This window comes from Salmo salar, chromosome 01 (genome assembly GCF_965601325.2).
Source record: "Salmo salar chromosome 01, fSalSal1, whole genome shotgun sequence".
Taxonomy (NCBI): domain Eukaryota; kingdom Metazoa; phylum Chordata; class Actinopteri; order Salmoniformes; family Salmonidae; genus Salmo; species Salmo salar.
The window spans coordinates 30,026,463-30,049,451 of record NC_138291.1 but is presented as its reverse complement, the minus strand read 5'-3'; the positions used below and the strand labels follow the sequence as shown (position 1 = coordinate 30,049,451).

Genomic DNA, 22,989 nt, shown 5'->3' with positions numbered 1-22,989 from the left:
GGCTGATGTGGGGCCTCGAGGAAAGAAATGGGCTGGTGTGTTAGAAATGCCAGGGCCAATTTTTGGTCCCAGTCCACCCCTGTATGCAAATCACAATGCAAGGTCTGTGTTTACAAAATTCAACAGTAATGGAACATTTCAGAGATACTGCCAGACATCCATCTATTGTGCTCTCTCTCTCACACACACTCACACACACATTATATACAGATGAACTGCACCTATGCCAAAAAGTATCTTAATAATTGATTGATGCTTTAAGTCAACTGTGTACTGTTTATAGCAGAAGGATGTTGAGGATGCCTGTGAGTGTGAGTCACATGTCCCTTTTGAGGCCATCCTCTCTGCAACTTAATATCCGGATTAGCCTCTGTTTAGAATCCTGTCCTCCACCACACAGCACTTGAGCCCTGGGCTCATGTGCACTGTTTCTATAGTGATGTGTTCTCCCCTTGCTGAAAGGTGGAACAATTAAGACTGAAAAATCACATCAGAACATGGCAAAGGGCTTCCCACTGTCCACCACTGCCTCCCCTGGCTGTCTAACCATTGAGATGTGACGAAACAAAATGTAATATAATGTTAGTATTGTAGGGGGCATTCACCTGTGATAAAGACTTGAGGGTAGTACAGAACAAGCTGCTAAAAGCATGGTCAGAAAGCACACATTCACAAACTCAAAACACAGAAATTCCCATCATATTTGCTGAAGACACAGGGGAAGAGAAAAAGGCATGTCAAACAGCAAGAGATGAACAATTGATACCCAAAACTCATTGCAGAGCAAGCTGAAGTGTTTACTGTGTCAGTAGCAAATGAACAGTGGGCTTCAGTGGAGGCTGGCTCATAATAATGGCTGGAACAGAGAAGATGGAATGGCATCAAAATAAATGGAAACCATGTGTTTGATGTATTTTATTCCATTCCACTAATTCCGCTCCAGCCGTTACCATGAGCCCCTCCTCCCCAATTAAGGTGCCACCAACCTCCTGTGGTGGGCTTAAAGCATCAAAACATTACAAATTAATGATATGATTACTAAATAATTCATAAAAAATTATAAATAACACATTTCAAATCATTAAAATGAAATTCATACGCAGACAATACATACATAAATGAACAAATAAATAAGACCAGTTCTCAGCTGTGTTGTTGGTATGGAACATAGGAACTGACTTGATCCCCTTCTTTTACTTCACACTTGGTATGACCTGTATATATTTTTGAATTGCATAGTCAGATGATTACTATACATCCCAAACCACACCTGCAACTGTGACAGTGTTGTACAAATTCTGCTTTAAATATGAAAAAGGGTCAGAGGAGCATAGGTGAGAGACAGCCCAAAGAGTAAAACCTGCATGCACATTTTCTTCATGATTTGGTCCTCGCAACCTCCTATCCCATTGAAGTCCTTCAACGTCTGTTCCTACATTGTAGTTGCCTGTAAGAAGTGCGGAGATGTATAGATGGGTAGCCTAGCAGTCAACCATCCTCCTGTCAATGACACTTTGTGTTGACAACATGATGTTCAATCTGGTGAAGTCCTCAATTCACTTTATTATTAGTTCTCTGAATCCACTTCAATGTTTTTTTTATGTTCTTTTCACTACTTTCCTTTATCTGGAAGTTTCCTTTCATCCAGGCAACATGCTAAGAGAGAAGGAAAGGCGTTAATGTGTTTTAAACAGGTCAACCCCTGTGGCGTTCTAGGTAAGAGGGAATTGTTGCATTTTGGGGAGGATGGATGGTGGTGGTGGGGGGGGGGGTTATGGTTATGTCAATTCCTCTTCCTGTCAGTGAACAGTCTACACCACAGTATTGTTGGGGCCCATGGCCTTCTTTTTGCGTGCACTCATGGCATACTCTCCACGACTCATCCCGTTCTCCTCTTTCCGTTGTGGTTTCCTGCAAACAAACACAACTTATGTTGACTGAAACTGGACAGTTTCATCTCTTCATTCAAAGACTCAATCATAGATACTCTTACTGACAGTTGTGGCTGCTTTGCGTGATGTATTGTTGTCTGTACCTTCTTGCCCTTTGTGCTGTTGTCTGTGCCCAATAATGTTTGTACCATGTTTTGTGCTGCTCCCATGTTGTGTTGCTACCATATTGTTGTCATGTTGTGTTGCTACCATGTTGTTGTCATGTGTTTCTGCCATGCTATGTTGTTGTCTTAGGTCTCTCTTTATGTCATGTTGTCTCTCTTGTCGTGATGTGTGTTTTGTCCTAAATTAAAAATTGTATTTTTAATCCCAGCCCCTGTCCCCGCAGGAGGCCTTTTGCCTATTGGTAGGCCGTCATTGTAAATAAGAATTGGTTCTTAAATTAAATCAAATCAAAGTTTATTTGTCACATGCGCCGAATACAACAGGTGTAGACCTTACAGTGAAATGCTTACTTACAGGCTCTAACCAATAGTGCAAAAAAGGTATTAGGTGAACAATAGGTAAGTAAAGAAATAAAACAACAGTAAAAAGACAGGCTATATACAGTAGCGAGGCTATAACAGTAGCGAGGCTACATACAGACACCGGTTAGTCAGGCTAATTGAGGTAGTATGTACATGTAGATATGGTTAAAGTGACTATGCTTATATGATGAACAGAGAGTAGCAGTAGCGTAAAAGTGTAAAAGAGGGGTTGTCGGGTGGTGGGTGGCAGGACACAATGCAGATAGCCCGGTTAGCCAATGTGCGGGAGCACTGGTTGGTCGGCCCAATTGAGGTAGTATGTACATAAATGTATAGTTATAGTGACTATGCATATATGATAAACAGAGAGTAGCAGCAGCGTAAAAGAGGGGTTGGGGGGGCACACAATGCAAATAGTCCGGGTAGACATTAGATTACATGTTCAGGAGTCTTATGTCTTGGGGGTAAAAACTGTTGAGAAGCCTTTTTGTCCTAGACTTGGCACTCCGGTAAAGCTTGCCATGCGGTAGTAGAGAGAACAGTTTATGACTGGGGTGGCTGGGGTCTTTGACAATTTTTAGGGCCTTCCTCTGACATCGCCTGGTGTAGAGGTCCTGGATGGCAGGCAGCTAAGCCCCAGTGATGTACTGAGCCGTACACACTACCCTCTGTAGTGCCTTGCGGTCGGAGGCCGAGCAATTGCCGTACCAGGCAGTGATGCAACCAGTCAGGATGCTCTCGATGTTGCAGCTATAGAACCTTTTGAGGATCTCAGGACCCATGCCAAATCTTTTTAGTTTCCTGAGGAGGAATAGGCTTTGTCATGCCCTCTTCATGACTGTCTTTGTATGTTTGGACCATTCCAGTGTGTTGGTGATGTGGACACCAAGGAACTTGAAGCTCTCAACCTGCTCCACTACAGCCCCGTCGATGAGAATGGTGGCATGCTCGGTCCTCCTTTTCCTGTAGTCCACAATCATCTCCTTAGTCTTGGTTACGTTGAGGGATAGGTTGTTACTCTGGCACCACCCGGCCAGGTCTCTGACCTCCTCCCTATAGGCTGTCTCGTCGTTGATCTGGCCTACCACTGTTGGTATTACAGACTCAATCAGGGGCATGTTGAAAATGTCAGTGAAGACACCTGCCAGTTGGTCAGCACATTCCCGGAGCACACGTCCTGGTAATCCGTCTGGCCCTGCAGCCTTGTGAATGTTGACCTGTTTAAAGGTCTTACTCACGTCGGCTACGGAGAGCGTGATCACACAGTCTTCCAGAACAGCTAATGCTCTCATGCATGCCTCAGTGTTGCTTGCCTCGAAGCGAGCATAGAAGTTATTTAGCTTGCCTGGTAGGCTCGTGTTACTGGGCAGCTCACGGCTGTGCTTCCCTTTGTAGTCTGTAATAGTTTGCAAGCCCTGCCACATAAAACGAGCATCGGAGCCGGCGTAGTATGATTCAATCTTAGCCCTGTATTGACGCTTTGCCTGTTTGATGGTTCGTCGGAGGGCATAGCAGGATTTCTTATAAGCTTCCGGGTTAGAGTCCCACACCTTGAAAGCGGCAACTCTACCCTTTAGCTCAGTGTGAACTGACTTGCCTAGTTAAATTAAGGTTAAATAAAAAATAAAAAATAAATGTAACGACAGTAGAGGTGCATTATTTAACTTAAGAAAAAACATGAATCATTCTTCTCCTTAAGCCTGTGGCTGTTTACCTACGGAGAGATTGGATTTCATAGGCTGTTGTGGCTAGATGCACTGGTCAGTCATGCTCTCTAATAAGCTGAACATTAAAAAGTCACGTCGCTCTCAGAGCCACGAAAGGAGAAGATAAATCAAACAGAAGAGATGCTGGATGTGGCAATTAGACACACTCCATTGATATTCGATAACATTTTATTTTACCTCAGAGAAGAGCTTATATATACATAGAACATAAAATAAATACTAATACTGTAAATCTATGTGAGTGAGATTCCCTCTCTTGGTTTTATGCTGGTTATGCTGTAATGCTACTCTTTCTGTGAGCCACATTCTGATGCAAAACAAGCCGAAGCACATAATCCTCCGCTATTATTGGTCTGTGAAAAGCAGTATCCTTCAATGCAAGCCATTTTCATGCATCCCTCAGTGCTTTTGTGGTTATTATATTTGTCCAGTGTACTGTGTCTTCTATGCCGGCCCCTTCAGCTGCTCTCCTCTGCACGGGCTTATGTAACCCAGAGACAGATCTGAATACATTTAGTACAGTCATTGTCCCACTCAATACTGTACACTGCCTTCAGTGGCACAGTGGACCCTTAAGCTACATCTTAGCTCAGTGTCTCCTTCCCTCTCCTCTTAAAGCCACTGCTGGCCAGTCTGACCTGACGGACAGTCGTTCAGTCTAATCCAGACCAAGACTTTGCCCTGCCATGGGATCTTACTGGGATGACATTTAAATATTCTATAATATTCACTCTTAGGCATCATCCACAAATGCTATTTTTACAATTACTAATGCGATATTTTCTTGCATAAAGAGAGTATTTACATCTCCATGGATGTTACAAGTCTTACTGTAGTACTAACTTGGAGACACTGAACTTAGAGTCCACTCATTAGTATAACAGAATGGTCACTAATGAGTACTCAGTAGCTTCCTGACTAGCTTCTTGTCTGGGGGTGACAGTTGGCTTCCTAGGTCTCAGGCAAGGTTACCCATCACAGGAGACAGTGACAGTGATTCAATGCACTTCCTGTGTTGTGCTATCCGTAAATGTAATCTGTAGGAGTGTGTCCTGTAGTGGGCCAGACAGTGGTGATGGTGGTGGTGATGATGTCTACCCACAGACAGCGGCAGCCCTGCTGATAAACAGATGCTGTGTTCTCCTTCTGGGACCTAGGACAGCCTGGGAGAGGAAACTGCCGGGCCCAAGGGTACCAACACATCCTGTTAGGATATGATTGGCTAGTGCTGGTGTGTGTGTGTGTGTGTGTGTGTGTGTGTGTGTGTGTGTGTGTGTGTGTGTGTGTGTGTGTGTGTGTGTGTGTGTGTGTGTGTGTGTGTGTGTGTGTGTGTGTGTGTGTGTGTTTGCTTTCCCAAAAACCTTGGTGGTGATGGCTACCCACAGACAGCGGCAGCCCTGATGATAAACAGATGCTGTGTTCTCCCTCTGAGACCTGGGACAACCTGCCTGGAGAGGAAACTGCTGGGCCCAAGGGTACCATGGAACATTTTATTTTGCAACGTGACCCAAATGAACTACCCTCCAGTGCATGCATTATGACATTGGCTGAAATAGTATTCTCACGTAACTATTTCATGTTTCAAAACAATTTCTTTATCCTGAGGAAGGGTACTGCTATGGGATCCCTTATGGCTCCTAACTATGCTAATTTATATGTGGGTTACATGGAGAAACAGTCAATTCTCAATACTCTAAAAAATGTTATTATTTGGAAATGGTACATTGATGATCATTTTTGTTTGATGGAGGGGTGATGCAAAACAGCTCTAGGCGTTCCATGTTTTTCTGAACTCTTGTTCTGAGCACCTGAAATTCCCTATGCAATCTGACACACGTCAAATCAGTTTCCTTGATCTTCTGATTTTGTGTGAGGATAATGTTCTTCACACTGATCTTTACAGGAAACCCACTGATTGTTGAGCGCTGATAGCTGTCACCCGCTTCCCTTGAAAAACAGTTTGCCCTACAACCAATTCTGTCGAATCAAAAGAATTTGCAAAAAACAATCATATTGACAGAAACAGGGCTGAGATGCAAAGAAAATTAAAGGAAAGGGGATACAAAAATGGTCAGATCAATACTGCCGATGAGGAAATCCAAAACAAATTGAGACATGATCTCTTTCAAGGACAGTCTCGTAAAAAGAAACATTCTTGCCTTCTTACTACTCGCTATTCAAAGTGCTCTGAATAAATTAAGGGAATTGTTCACAAACATTGGCACATTTTAAGATCTGATGACAGTATAGGTATAGGGCTCCCGAGTGGAGCAGCGGTTTAAGGTGCTGCATCTCAGTGCAAGAGGTGTCACTACAGTCCCTGGTTCAAATCCAGGCTGTATCACAGTTGGCCGTGGTTGGGAGTCTCATAGGGCGGCGCACAATTGGCCCAACGTCGTCCGGGTTTGGCCAGGGTAGGCAGTCATTGTACAGTAAATAAGAATTTGCTCTTAACTGACTTGCCTAGTTAATTAAAGGTTAAATTGCAAAAATAAAATAGGTAATGTGTGTAACGATCGTCCAAAGGATTAGACCAAGGTGGTGAGTGTTCATCTTTATTTTAAATCGGAACACTTAAACAAAATAATAAACAAATACAAACGACCGTCACGTCTTGCAGGCTAAATACGAGCAGTACAAAATCAAGATCCCACAAACACAGGTGGAAAAAGTAGTCTTCCGCTACAAGACCATGGTGATTGCCTACGGAGCTGTGAAGGGAACGGCACCTCCATACCTTCAGGCTCTGATCAGGCCCTACACCCAAACAAGGGCACTGCGTTCATCCACCACTGGCCTGCTGGCCCCCCTACCTCTGAGGAAGCACAGTTCCCGCTCAGCCCAGTCAAAACTGTTCGCTGCTCTGGCACCCCAATGGTGGAACAAGCTCCCTCACGACGCCAGGACAGCGGAGTCAATCACCACCTTCCGGAGACACCTGAAACCCCACCTCTTTAAGGAATACCTAGGATAGGATAAAGTAATCCTTCTAACCCACCCCCCCCCCCCCCCTTAAAAGATTTAGATGCACTATTGTAAAGTGGTTGTTCCACTGGATATCATAAGGTGAATGCACCATTTTGTAAGTCGCTCTGGATAAGAGCGTCTGCTAAATGACTTAAATGTAATGTAATGTAATGAAAAAGGCTGCCTAAGTATGGCTTCCAATCAGAGACAACGATAGACACCTGCCTCTGATTGGAGACCATACCCGGCCAAAACATAGAAAATAACACATAGAATGCCCACCCCACACCCTGACCTAACCACATAGAGAAACAAACCCTCTCTCTCCGGTCAGGGCGTGACAATGTGTTTTCAGACCCTACTTTGTTCGTATTCACGCGGGGCCGGAATCTCTGAGATCAATTGGTAAACTCTGATTTACCATCCCAAAATACCCGCACACAACATCTGGCTGAACTCAATGCAATGGCACTTACAGTGGCAAAAAAAAGTATATGAACCCTTTGGAATTACCTGGATTTCTGCATAAATTGGTCATCAAATTTGATCTGATCTTCATCTAAGTCACAACAATAGACAAACATAGTGTGCTTAAACTAATAACACACAAATTATTGTATTTTTCTTGTTTATATTGAATACATAATTTAAACATTCACAGTGTAGGTTGGAAAATGTATGTGAACCCCTAGACTAATGAATTCTCCAAAAGCTAATTGGAGTCAGGAGTCAGCTAACTTGGATGTTGGTTGGAGCTGCCTTGCCCTTTAAAAAACACTCACAAAATTTGAGTTTCCTATTCACAAGAAACATTGCCTGATGTGAACCATGCCTCGAACAAAAGAGATCTCACAAGACCTAAGATTAAGAATTGTTGACTTATATAAAGCTGGAAAGGGTTACAAAAGTATCTCTAAAAGCCTTGATGTTCATCAGTCCCCGGTTAACCTGTTAGGGCTAGGGGGCAGTATTTACACGGCCGGATAAAAAACGTACCCGATTTAATCTGGTTATTACTAATATGCATATAATTATTGGCTTTGGATAGAAAACACCCTAAAGTTTCTAAAACTGTTTGAATGGTGTCTGTGAGTATAACATAACTCATATGGCAGGCAAAAACCTGAGAAGATTCTGTACAGGAAGTGCCCTCTCTGACCATTCCTTGGGCTTCTTGACTCTCTTTATTGAAAATGTAGGATCTTTGCTGTAATGTGACACTTCCTACAGCTCCCATAGGCTCTCAGAACCTGGGAAAAAGCTGAATGATGTCATTGCAGCCCCTGGCTGAAAAACATTAGCGCCTTTGGTAAGTGGTCTATCAGAGGACAATGAGACTGAGGCGCGTGCACGAGGCGACCCCATGTTTTTATTTTCTCTCTCTTTGAACTTAAACATGGTTTCCCGTTCGGAATATTATCGCTTTTTTACGAGAAAAATGGCATAAAAATTGATTTTAAACAGCGGTTGACATGCTTCGAAGTACGGTAATGGAATATTTAGAATTTTTTTGTCACGAAACGCGTCGGGCACGTCACCCTTCTTTACCCTTTTGGATAGTGTCTTGAACGCACGAACAAAACAGAGGATATTTGAACATAACTATGGATTATTTTGAACGAAACCAACATTTGTTATTAAAGTAGAAGTCCTAGGAGTGCATTCTGACGAAGAACAGCAAAGGTAATAACATTTTTCTTATAGTAAATCTGACTTAGGTGAGGGCTAAACTTGGTGGGTGTCTAAATAGCTAGCCCTGTGATGCCGGGCTATCTACTCAGAATATTGCAAAATGTGCTTTCACCGAAAAGCTACTTTCAAATCGGACATAGCGAGTGCATAAAGGAGTTCTGTATCTATAATTCTTAAAATAATTGTTATGTTTTTTGTGAACGTTTATCGTGAGTAATTTAGTAAATTCACCGGAAGTTTGCGGGGGGTATGCTAGTTCTGAACGTCACATGCTAATGTAAAAAGCTGGTTTTTGATATAAATATGAACTTGATTGAACAAAACATGCATGTATTGTAAAACATAATGTCCTAGGATTGTCATCTGATGAAGATCATCAAAGGTTAGTGCTGCATTTAGCTGTGGTTTGGGTTTATGTGACATTATATGCTAGCTTGAAAAAGGGGTGTCTGATTATTTCTGGCTGGGTACTCTGCTGACATAATCTAATGTTTTGCTTTCGTTGTAAAGCCTTTTTGAAATCGGACAGTGTGGTTAGATTAACGAGAGTCTTGTCTTTAAAATGGTGTAAAATAGTCATATGTTTGAGAAATTGAAGTAATAGCATTTCTAAGGTATTTGAATATCGCGCCACGGGATTACACTGGCTGTTGCGTAGGTGGGACGATTTCGTCTCACCTAGCCCATAGAGGTTAAACAAATTGTCTATAAATGGAGAAAGTTCAGCACTGTTGCTACTCTCCCTGGGAGTGGCCATCCTGCAAAGATGACTGCAAGAGCATAGCGCAGAATGCTCAATGTGGTTAAGAAGAATCCTAGAGTGTCAGCTAAAGACTTATAGAAATATTTGGAACATGCTAACATCTCTGTTGACGAGTCTACGATATGTAAAACAGTAAACAAGAATGGTGTTCATGGGAGGCCACCACGGATGAAGCCACTGCTGTCCAAAAAAAACTTTGCTGCAAGTCTGAAGTTTGCGAAACTGCAACTGGATGTTCCACAGCTCTACTGGCAAAATATTCTGTGGACCGATGAAACTACAGTTGAGTTGTCAGGAAGGAACACACAACACTACGTGTGGGGGAAAAAAGGCACAGCACACCAACATCAAAACCTCATCTCAACTGTAAAGTATTGTGGAGGGAGCATCATGGTTTGGGGCTGCTTTGCTGTCTCAGGGCCTGGACAGCTTGCTATCATCGACTGAAAAATGAATTCTCAAGTTTATCAAGACATTTTGCAGGAGAATGTTAGATAATCTGTCACCCAATTGAAGCTCAACAGAAGTTGGGTGATGCAGCAGGACAACGACCCAAAACACAGAAGTAAATCAACAACAGAATGACTTCAACAGAAGAAAATATACCTTCTGGAGTGGCCGAGTCAGAGTCCTGTCCTCAACCCGATTGAGATGCTGTGGCATGACCTCAAGAGAGCAGTTCACATCAGACATCCAAAGAATATTGCTGAACTGAAACAGTTTTGTGAAGAGGAATGGTCCAAAATTCCTCCTGACCGTTGTGCAGGTCTGATCCGCATCTACAGAAAATGTTTGGTTGAGGTTTTTGCTGCCAACGGAGGGTCAACCAGTTATTAAATCCAAGTGTTCACATACTTTTCCCACCCTGCACGGTGAATGTTTACACGTTGTGTTCATTAAAGACATGAAAACGTATAATTGTTTGTGTGTTATTAGTTTAAGCAGACTGTGTTTGTCTATTGTTGTGACCTAGATGAAGAACAGATAAAACTGTATGACCAATTTATGCAGAAATCCAGGTATTTACAAAGGGTTCACATACTTTTTCTTGCCACTGTACAAATCTAGATCCTTCAAACACTCCCAAACAGGGAAAGAGATCCCAATCAAAGGTGTTATCACGTGTTCCACTAAGGCAGTTATTTATCTTATTTGTCCTTGTGGAAAAAATTACTTGGGCAAAACGAAGCGCAAATTAAAAGTAAGACTCTGAGCATCGTAGCACCATTACGTGCAAAAACTAGATGTACCCAGTTGCGGCCCACTTTTTGGAAGCAAACCACTCTATTTCATCCCTTTGCTATATCGGAATCGAAAACGTCACCCTCCATAGGCGAGGGGGTGACCTTTTCAATGTATTGTTAAAACGAAAGGCCACCTGGATCTTTAATTTAGAGACCATTACTCCATTCGGGCTCAAAGTAGAGTTTGATCTCCTGAGGTGCTGACCTGTTGCACCCTCTACAACCACTGTGATTATTATTATCTGACTTTGCTGGTCATCTATGAACGTTTGAATATCTTGGCCATGTTCTGTTATAATCTCCACCCGGCACAGCCAGAAGAGGACTGGCCACCCCTCATAGCCTGGTTCCTCTCTAGGTTTCTTCCTAGGTTCTAGCCTTCCTAGGGAGTTTTTCCTAGGCACTGTGCTTCTACATCTGCATTGCTTACTGTTTGGGGTTTTAGGCTGGGTTTCTGTACAGCACGTTGTGACATCGGCTGATGTAAGAAGGGCTTTATAAATACATTTGATTGATTGATTGATCTGAAGCCATTCTTGTGATTATTGTGTTTTTTCTAGCCATTGTAAATCATGTTTGTAGGACAATGTAGCCAAATTGTATCTATGATCGTAAGTTATCCATTCATGCTTTTTTATATATTCTATTTATACCTCTAAATCAACCAATGAAATCAAGCCACAGCTGGCCATGATTACAGACACCTGTGTGTCCTTTCAAACTATTTAAACTAGTGACCCGCAGTGTTTGTCATTATACCCTGATGAAGACAGCCTGTCGAAAAACGTTGGTTATTAAATTATTGCATCTGAGCTCCTAGAATGTGCAGCTCTCCTTTTCTTTTACAAGGGCCCAAGGGTACCAACACATCCTACTGGGACATTATTGGCTGGTGTGTGTGTGTGTGTGTGCCTGCGTGCGTGCGTTTGTGTGTGCGTGCTTTCATGATTGGAGATAGCTAGGGGAGTTGGGATACACCAGACTTTCCCACTGAAGTCTCCATGGACCACTGAAAAGGTGTTTTAAGCCCCCATAACTTTCTCCACTGGCACTGACCTAGTCTCGAGTCAATGATCATCAATGTTTTTCTAGCAGGCCACCATAGAGGGCAGGGTGTTCGGGCCTCACAGCGACCTCTACCCAGCCCTTCAATAATAGATGTCATGCTGTTGACACGTGGCAGGTGGCTACACAACACTTCACAGGTCAGATTAATATTTCATATCAAAGCTGTGCAATCGCAGCACACGTCCGTTTGAAGTTTGGGGAAGGGATAATGTTGAGGTTGGGACATGTGTTGAGCTGTTGACAGTTATTCTCATCCCATCTGGACATTAGAGGAACATGCTACTGTTTAAAGACCCCTCATAAAGGGTTTTTCACTTTTCCCTGTTTCGGAAGTGGTTGTAGTAATGAAATATCATAAAACCAGAATAGAATATATATACTTTGTAATAAATTCATTAAAGATACAGTATATTTTGCTTCCTAATGAAATCTTTAACTGAATGGTTATGCTGGATTAACCCTGAACATAAACTGTCCTGATTTGTCCTCCTTGCTGGACACAAATCCCAGAGGAGCAAGTAATTGAGAAAAACAGGCACAGTGTGTTGTCTTGTTTTGTTGTGGTGTTTAGATTCCCCGCATTGCTGACAGCATGGACTGCAGCATCATGTCTGCTGTTTGGATAGCACAGCACTGTCACGCAGCACGTCTGAATCCTGCTCTCCATGCTCACAAACATCAACTCCCTTGATGTTATGAACTGAATTGAATGGAATTGGATGAAATGGGTTTCGTCCAACCTCCTTGCCTCTGACAAATGACTGGCGGAATAAGATTATGAGACAAAAAAACAAAAGGCCAAATGTGTGCAGGCCAGCTAAGGGACAGCCGGGGCTTGCAGAGATAGCTCCTCTAGTGTCTGTGCTGCTGGGGCCTTGGCCACACTCCAGCTGATTTTCATTGGGAAAGCCTTGAGCACTGAGGGGCTGGGTTTCTGTTTTTGTCACTGACAAAACCTCTCTCACATTGTTATTGACTAAGACACCCAATTACTGCTCTTTTCCCAGCTTTGGTAGACAACATTCATCTGTCTCTGTTTCTCTGACTCTTTTTTTCTTTACATTCTTTCTCTCTCTCTCGGTCAGAGAGGATCCATGACATTTTTCAAATCAATATTTTTTATTTTTTCATTACCTCTGTTTCCTCAGACTGATTTGTTATTGGCTCAGGGCTAATGTGGGCAGTCAGACTGGACCTTAGCATTTCTCCCTCCTCACTCAGTCACAGGGGATGGAGGCTTGGCGAGGCACAAAGTCTGCAGTCACAGAGCCCACCTCCATAAGAACTTCAGGACACGACCCGCTTACATGTATAAAAGATGTAGCCTGCGACTGAATGACTGCGCAAATTATTTCATAAATAATGACTTGGGTTTGGGGCTACAGCGGCCCGTATTGCAACAACACTTTCCTGCCATAGCTGCATTAAAAAAGGTGCCCCTTGGCTACAGAGGGGGCTGGTGAATTGCCATAATGAATTCCAGAGCCAACCTCCCATTACTTCCACTGCCTGACTTTGCCTGTTTGTTGTTTGAGAAAATGATAAATATAATCCTACTGAGGAAAGACATATGTAGCATCCACTCTTTACACAGTTTTATGAATAACAATTTGATGTATTCAAATAATGTGCAAAAACGTGTCCCCAGCTGTGACTGTATGTATTCTTACTGCACATTTATATATTCTTTAGTCACACTGTGCCTGTGTGTGTGTGTGTGTGTGTGTGTGTGTGTGTGTGTGTGTGTGTGTGTGTGTGTGTGTGTGTGTGTGTGTGTGTGGTGTGTGTGTGTGTGTGTGTGTGTGTGTGTGTGTGTGTTTATCATGTGTGTCTGTGTGCACAGTATGTGAGTGTTTAAGAGTCTGAACATGTGTGTCTGAGTGCCTGTGTGACACTGCCTGAATGTCAGACAAGGAATTAGGTCTTGGTTGTGCTGCAGGCTAAAACCCCACATACAGTGGTGGAAAAAGTACGCAATTGTCATACTTGAGTAAAAGTAATGATACCTTAATAGAAAATGACTCAAGAAAAAATGAAAGTCACCCAGTAAAATACTACTTGAGTAAAAGTCTAAAAGTATTTGGTTTTAAATATACTTAAGTATCAAAAGTAAATGGAATTGCTCAAATGTACTTATGTATCAAAAGTAAAAGTGTAAACCATTTCAAATGTCTTATATTAAGCAAACCAGACGAACAGGCAGGGGCACACACTAACACTCAGACATAATTTACCATCAAAGCATGTGTGTTTAGTGAGTCCGCCACATCAGAGGCAGTAGGGATGACCAGGGATGTTCACTTGATAAGTGTGTGAATTGGACCATTTTCCTATCAAAATTTAACGAGGACTTTTGGGTGTTAGGGAAAATGTATGGAGTGAAAAGTACATTATTTTCTTTAGAAACACAGTGAAGTAAATGTAGGCAAAAATATAAATCGTAAAGTACAGATTCCCCAAAAAACGACTTAAGTAGTACTTTAAAGTATTTTTACTGAAGTACTTTACACCACTGTCCACATGGCCTTTCCTCCGATGAGCCAATCTAAACAGGGGGAAATAGTTCACATCATCACTACGCCGACAGGGTCATGGGCTTTCTCCAGTAACCCATCTTGCCTTTACTTTCACATCGATTCAGTTGCTAGTCCAAAAAGCTCTGTACAATTATGCAATTCAAAATCAGCCCACGCCAAGAAATAGAACAGGGAAGTATTTCAATGTCTAGAACACTACTGACAGGAACTGCTGACTATAGCGCGGGTCTTTCAGATCATTGGGTTATTCCCAGTAAGATTATAGATATCATTTCCATCTAACTTGCTTTATGGAGAAAGCTGCATTGTGCAACATGATGTATGATATCCAGAATTAATGAGTGACAGTGTAATGACTCTGCTGTAGGTAGAGCTTTCCAGATGATCCCTGTGACCTGTTCCATTACTGTGACCTCCGAACACCCTCTGACCCATAACACAGGCCACGTGTCCTTCTTTAGAGCAATAACAACATGGCAATGACATAGCAACGACCCCCAGAATCAAATCTTTTTCACTGTCACTAATTATTGTTGTAACCTGAGCAATGTTTCAGGTTGTGTTGAAAGCTTAATAAAATGCAGAATAACTGAATAGGAAAGGAATATATATGTTTTTTTTGTTTAGATTGATGTATTCCGAATGGATGTCGGCTATGCGAATGACACGACGCAGTCTTTTCCATGCCAATCTTCTTGAAATAGGTAACTGACATACCTCTTTATGGCCTTGTAGCAGATGATCATGGCTGAAAGGAGGAAAACAGCTGAGGCACAGCCCACCGTTCCAAGCACTAGGATCTCCATCCACCATGGCCTCAACAGTGGCAGAGGGGACTCAACCACTGGGAGTGATGAGGAGAGGGGGATGGATAAAGAGAGAAAAATACAGTTTCATTTTCAAACATCATTAGCCTTCTAACACAGCACTAGCACTTGGCTGCTTATCGAGATTAGATTATCATGCAAACTGCTTTAGCCTAGATACTGTGTTTGTCCTACAGTATGTATTACATCATAAATGCTTCATAGACAGCCATTCTGTCTTAGGACGGCATGATGAAAGCTCATGATTAATGCAGCAACACCACACCCCATGTTTTAAATCAACTTGCCAGTGATCTGATTAAAAATGGATTGATTCTCAACCTTCTATTACTATACTATTACACCATAAAGCTCTGGGCCTGATTTGCTTCCTAACTCCGGATAGCAGGGTAATGCTCACCTGTTCAGCAGATTCTTAGGTTAAATGTTTAGAGATATCTAACCCTGCTACATGAATCATTTAAAATGCAGTCAACCTTTAATACACAAGCACTCCATGTCCAAACTGATTCCACCTACAGGAGCACCATGTTATGGTCACATGTCTGACTGAGGGTTAGGACTATGCACAAGTACAAGGACACACACTAGGGAACTTATATTACACTCAGTGCAGCTTAGCAACGAACAGTATCTGAATGGTGTACTCCATGCCCTCACCATCTCTCTAGACCTTCCTCTGTTCTCTCTCAACATGTTTTTTCTCTAGCCACGTGCTGTTTTCGCTCTCTCTCCCTTTCTGTCTCCCCTTTTTATGAATGTGAATAGCCTACCATGGAGATAGTTAAAAGCTTTGTGGCACTGACAATACTGCTCAGTTTAGGGGTCCCCAGCAATAAGCATGCCTCACTCTGTCTGCGGGGGAATCCATTTTACGATATCTAAGTATTAAAACATGAACTGAATATAGCTCCCCAACCCACTGCCAAGAGTGTAATGATGGCTGGGTTTAATAATGTAGGTTTATCATCCAGTAACAGAGAGAAAAGCAATAAACACATCCCATGCATTCAGAGTATAGTTTTGTTGTGAATGAGAGGGAGGAATTGACTCCATGGTAACACACAACCCTTAGCAATGCTGTGGAATATTGAAACACTTTAGATTTATCCAGAGCAAATGACATGGCACGTTTCTCCCCAGCACACCACGTCATAAGTCAATTTGAATGTAAAATCTCCTCTGAGCCCAACTTCAGTTTTAATCCTGCATTTTGGATTCAATTCAGTCAGGGGTACGGATCTACTTCAGTGCGATAAAGCTCTCTCTTTTGAAGGGACTTCTGAGCCATTTTTAGAGCACATACTTTTCCTCAACACTGCCAATTTGCCTCATTTAAAACTTTTTGTCGATACAATCGCTCTCATTGTCCCAGTTCTTCATGCATATTCATGTATTATTTTGGGACCAGTCCAATCAGCTCCCTTATGCATCTGGCACACACCAAAACGAACAGATTTTACAGCAGCAATGATTACAGTTCAATCCTTTAAGTAGTATGCCTCTGTTATTTATTCACAAAGCTCTCACTGAGGCCAGATGACCAGTGTTTTGCCTCCTTCCCAATACATGAACAACATAAATACGTGGCTTCTTCCCAGCCTTCCATAGACTATGATAGAAAAATGCTATTTTCACATTTTACTCCAAGAAATGAATACTTTTTTGCCGAGCCAAGAGGTTTTGCTTTGCCATTGTAATGCTTCTCCTCTTTTCAAACCACATAATAAATACAGAACGACATGCTGAAATGTACAATCAGAGAATTCAGAGAATCTCATAGAATCATTCAGGGAACCTTCCATGCAGAGGCCTTGACAGTAGTCACAGAAAGATCTAGAACCATAGAAAAAGAACAACAGACATGCATAAACATACATACATATTGTGCATCTATGTGTATAATGCTTTAGATTCATAAACAGGGAATTAGAATATGGTGAGACGACACACAGCCAATAGACTGTAGACCACGTTTACAGATAAGACCTGGTGGAAGAGTCCTGCATTAATGATGGACGTTGTGGACTTATACATCAACAGGTGGCAGATAGGTAAGTTAGAGTCACAGTGGTCACTGACAGCCCTATCTTCTATTCATAGATGCCTCACTTGGTAATTTAGGAGGAAAAAAGGCCTATCTGAATTGACCAGACAGAGGAAATCATTTCATCTGATTGATTGAACCCGTTCCACAGCTGTCTGTTGAGCATTTAATGATGAAGTGCTCCTGCACACTCTCAGAATGAATTGTTTCGGCTGACTGATTTTCAACAGTCTCAGTTTTAACCTGGGCTGAGTGCACAATCAGCAATGCCTGTCCCATATTTCATAGCACTGCTCATTACAGTATTCATGACAACATACCAATCATATCACCAGTTATATTGACAAACTATCCTCTTTCCACCATCGCAATGTCATACACTGATTCATATAGTTGATACAACTAATTTGTCAATGACAAGAATGTCCCAGTATCAGATCAGAAACATATCTGATCATTAGTTAAGCACTGAAATATGTTGAAGGAGACATGGAAACCAGTAAGGCAAGAAACTCAGGAAAAATACAGAAAACTGTGTGGCAATGCACAAGCACACACACACACACAGTCAGTGGTCCCACCTTCACTTACAAAGCGTAGACGGGACTGCCGGGACAGTTCATTAGCCTTCTTATCTGTATCAAAACCCTAATTTAATTAACTCATCTGTGTTTTAACAAGGGGGTCCTCGAGGGGAAACCCAGCCACTGAGCCTGGCAGCACAGGAGGCAGAGATTTCACAGGCAACTGTGTACTCCCGAAGGTAAAGCCAGGCACAAATGATCCCTCTGTTCTGCTGTGAACATCCTGCCGGATCTAGTATCAGGCTTGTAGTCTTCTCAGAAAAAGCCTTTCTCCGTCCACACACACCACACTCTTCCACTACTCAGAAACCTCATGTGAGAAGATGCAAACACTTCATTCCACTACAGATGGTCTGGTAGAAGATCAGAGTAGCAAGACATTTAAAGTGAAAAGGTTTAGATAGATACAGGCACTGGAAGTGAGCCTGTTGTGAGTGAAACAGGTGACAGTGAGACAGGATAGTGAGACAGGAGAGTGAAACGGCAGAGGCTGGTTGGTGTGGTGTGAGACAGGTGTGAGTTGAGCCTTACCTGTGGCCAACAGTAGCCGTGGGGGAGGTGGGGGAGGAGGCGGGGGAGGAAGGGGAGGGTAGCTTCTACACTGGCATGCCAGCTGGCAGTGTTCGCTCACTTTCTCAGCTACAGTCTGTGAGCATGACCTCTGGAGTTCACCCTTATGGACACACAGAGAGAGAGAGAGAGAGAGAGAGAGAGAGAGAGAGAGAGAGAGAGAGAGAGAGAGAGAGTTTCACTATTCATTGTGCATTCAATCATTTTACTTTCATTATCCACCCCCAAAAGACATATTTCTGAAAAAGTCTGCCTTTTTAATGATTAAAAACGATTGCGAGATGAGAGCTTAGAATGTTAATATATGCCTACGGTAGGCTACCTACTGAAATGTCCTGCACCATTAGTGCATCAGCAAACTAAACCATCAGGGTTGTGGTTTGGAAACCTCTGGATTTCCACTCAGTAGTACCCAAGATCCTATCCCTCTACTATATTGCTTCCCCAGAAGCTGCATTCATAGACATACTGGATGGTATCATGCCTACGGCTGCAACCCTCTCCCTCAGAGAAACCACCCACCAACAGAGTGGGCAGCAGGCTGCCCTGAAGAGTGTGTGTGGGTGGACTTGGAAACTCGAGCAGATCACATTACACATGAACCCTGGCAACATCCAGCGCCTGCACAGCCGGCTCACTGCTCTCTGTAGGCAGCAACAAGGGCCAGGGGTTAGAATGCTGATCCTCAACATCATATTCCAGATGGGAATCTATAGCTCACTATGTGCTACTTTCCAGGAGTCTACTACTTTATGCCTGCCTTCCTTTGTGTGTGTGCATGTGTGTGCGTGTGTAACAAATCAGTTAATAGTATACTTCACATGAAAATATTGCATCAACTGACTGGGAACTACAGCTGCTTACCACTCAAAACTTCTCCATAGTTGGTGCAATAGTGTGAGGGTGCAGAAAGGCACGAGGCACATCAATAAACATAGCGTGTGTTTTTTAAAAGTATATATTTGATATAACATAAAAATCTGACAAGAGCAGGATCAAAAGCTGCTATTACCAAAAACACCCTAAAATAGAGCTCCACTTACGTTTGTGTAATAACTCGCCATGCGTAAAATTACAATAGGCGCGCACGAACACAATACCTACCTGGCATGAGAGTAAAACCAACGAGAGAATGCAATGACCGAAAAGAAGAGGCCAAAAACGTAAAATAAATGGTATTAGATCTTGGACCAGCATTCCTCCTGAGCTCTTCTCGAAGACACTAGACAGCGTAGCGAGTAAACAAGCACGGTATGCATAGGATTGGACCGTTTGGGAAATTCTCATCCACCCTATCCAAGTCGTCGGCGATATCTGTGACTGGCGTCTCCAGAAATAGTTTATGCCATATTAATTTTGCTCTTGAATTTCCGTTGTCGGTGGCATATGACAGGCACGGAAAGCAGGTGACCAGACAATCCCAATAATTCATATATCTAAAGTTATTTATCTGGGTACTCAAACCCAATCCGAATAAATGCGCTATAGGTCGATGTCCAGCGCTGTAAATCCAACCGATGCTCCGTTACTCCGTGTGATGTGAGAGCGGTAAACAGGACATAGGCTACCTTACATTCTTGCCTGTCAGCATGCATGTATGCAAATACTCAAGCCATCGAAGTTTAAGCAAATGATGAAAAAATATCCTTAGAATTACTGCCCAACACAACTCCCCAAAATAGCTGCAGCCCCGTAACACATTTCCTCAGCTTATTTACTCAATCTTACTGTATTTACAAATATGTGCAACTCTGGAGAGCAGAGCAAAGGGTTAAACTGATGCATCCCTCTGCCTAAAGACTATAGATTAGGCGGAGAGCCTCACGGTACCATCGCGCATTCAGTGGAAGTGTAACTCGCACTTGACGTCCTCGCGTAGTGCCCTTCCTTTCAGCTCATACTTGACTGCGAGTAGGTTCCGACCTATTCTCGAATACCACGAATGGTAGGAAAAGTTGAGCAGACGAGAGAGATTTATCGAGACACGTAGGTCGAAATGCCCAGTATGCAATAAAATAACATTTATGAATGGTAAGAATAATGTTCACACCGGTCTATCCCGTTTAGCGGCTAGAAGACGATGAGAGCGGGTAGGAGGGATGAAGCCATCTGAGGAAACCACTCTGAAGACTGGATGGAAGTCAGGATTCAGATGTGGGCACATAATACACACAATAATAGCATATTGTAGAATATGTATAACCCATATTTGTATATACAAAACAATTAGAGTAAAATACAGAAACATGTTGCCTTTACAGTAGTCCAGGCTATATACTGCGGTGTGAAATGTGGACATCAAGACTCAAGCTTAGAAAGCAAAATGTGATTTTTTTTCAAAGTTTGTGTGAAAAAGTATAGTAGGCTAAATTATGTTTATTCCCCATATCTTCCTCTTTGGATGGGACGCACTAACATTGGGGCCAATTGCAGACCCTACAGAGGGAACAGTAGGAGAGGAAAGTTACATAACAATTTCGACGTGCATGCAGTCGTCTGTAAATAACAGACACCGTTATCCATAGTCCATGTTTACGGTGTCTCTCTCACGACCTCAGTTGACAAGCCAATGTGGTGCTCTCAAAACATGAAGTCTAAGCAGCTCTGTCCATATAATTATCCTCTTCCTCCCTGATCAGCACAGAGTGGAGAGGGTTTCTGCACACTAAAGGTCAATTACTTCCTTTAACAAGAAAACTGCTCTTAACACTTTGGAGGGGAAAACACAAGACTCTTCAAAAGGTTCATTGCAGCTGTTACTTACTGTGATTGTTTTTGATTGAAATGGTAAAAAATAAAAAATAAATGGCTTCTAAGCAAAGGGCAATTTCTAGCACTGTCTGGGAGTGGTCTGATTGGGGAGTGGGAGGGGAAAACTGAAAATTTGCCATTATTGGCAGAGATGTTTGGAACTTTTTTGTCATTGGTCTATTAAAACCTCTACAGCTTCTGTGGGTCCCCTGCGGGATGGTTGAGCTAACGTAGGCTAATGTGATTAGCATGAGGTTGTAAGTAACAAGAATATTTCCCAGGTATAGACATATCTGATATTGGCAGAAAGCTTAAATTCCTGTTAATCTAACTGCCCTGTCCAATTTACAGTAGCTATTACAGTAAAATAATTCCATGCTATTGTTTGAGAAGAGTGCACAGTTCTGAACTTGAAAATGTATTAATAAACCAATTAGGCACATTTGGACCATCTTGATAAAAAAAATGTTGAACAGAAATACAATGGTTCATTGGATGAGCCTAAAACTTTGCACATACACTGCTGCCACCTAGTGGCCAAAATCTAAATTGAACATGGGCTGGAATAATACATTATGGCCTTTCTCTTGCAAAGATGAAACGCATGTTTTTTTTCTTTGTATTATCTTTTACCACATTCTCCTACATTAATTTAACATTTCCACAAACTTCAGTGTTTCCTTTCAAATGGTACCAAGAATATGCATATCCTTGCTTCAGGTCCTGAGCTACAGGCAGTTAGATTTGGGAATGTCATTTTAGGTGAAAATTGGAAAAAGGGGGCGGATCCTTAAGAGGTTTTAACTAATTTACAGCATGTTGATGTTACCATTGAAGGCCAAAACTCCATCCCACTAAAACTGGTTAAAATTATAGACAGTCTTTTCAAACACGTCTTACACTAAAAGGGCATTATCATCATTTTCACAATTACACAGTATTATTCCAACCTCAGTGTGGATATATATATAAAACACAGGAAAATCACATTTTGGGGATTCATTTTTATTTCTGGATAGTTGCTGGTTGAAAATACAATGTACACAGGACCTTCTAATCAGCAGGTTTGAACGGGTGGGAGTTTTGGCTTCTCATAGTGACATCACAATGCGGTAAATTGGTTAATAGTTCAGCCCTTGCTGCCAAAAACAGCTAGTTTTCAGTTTTCCCCTCCCCACTCAGAACACTCCCAGACAATCCTAGCAAAATTCTTGCTTGATAAATATTTTTTTTGCAATGGAAATCTATTACAGTAAGGTACTTAATTGTTGCCCAGAAATGATTTGATATTGATAAAAAAAACGTCTGCATTGGGCCTTTGATGATGTCTAATCTACTATCCTCACACCAGCATCCATTCCTGTGCTAACTAAACATTATGGGAAAAAGACTACTTATGGTGATAAAGGAATGTTGACTTTAATTTATGAACCATGATGGTATGACTATTTGCACAGCACATCAAACTCTATTGCTATTTTTGTTGCAGTGGTAAAGGGGAATTATTTTTTATGCAGTATTTAATTAATATTTTAAACATCCAATTTCAGGCTCAATATTTCCTTCATGGTATTTAAAAACAATCCAATCAAGTCAAAGCACGGTTGTTATATGCCTATATGACAAGCAATCTGCTCATTATAAGGAGGTGGCCAGAGGGAAGGGTTGGCATTTCAAGCTCTACCGCCTAGTGCAGTATAAATAACAGAGCTCGCAGCCCTTTCTGTCATGAGCGATAAGTTAGTCACAAGACCTGGCATTTAAGAATGCTGTTGGCTTCATGAAATTTAACT

The 22,989-nt window shown here is 42.1% G+C and overlaps 1 non-coding gene across 1 annotated transcript; it reads right to left on the bottom strand.

The window, feature by feature from the left end:
* Window positions 1–13: 13 nt before the first annotated feature.
* LOC106596924 (uncharacterized) lies at window positions 14–15,264 on the bottom strand. The gene is made up of 2 exons (XR_014391877.1): window positions 15,135–15,264; window positions 14–1,911 (listed from the first exon to the last, which is right to left on the bottom strand). It is a non-coding gene; the product is annotated as an uncharacterized LOC106596924 (transcript).
* Window positions 15,265–22,989: the final 7,725 nt, after the last annotated feature.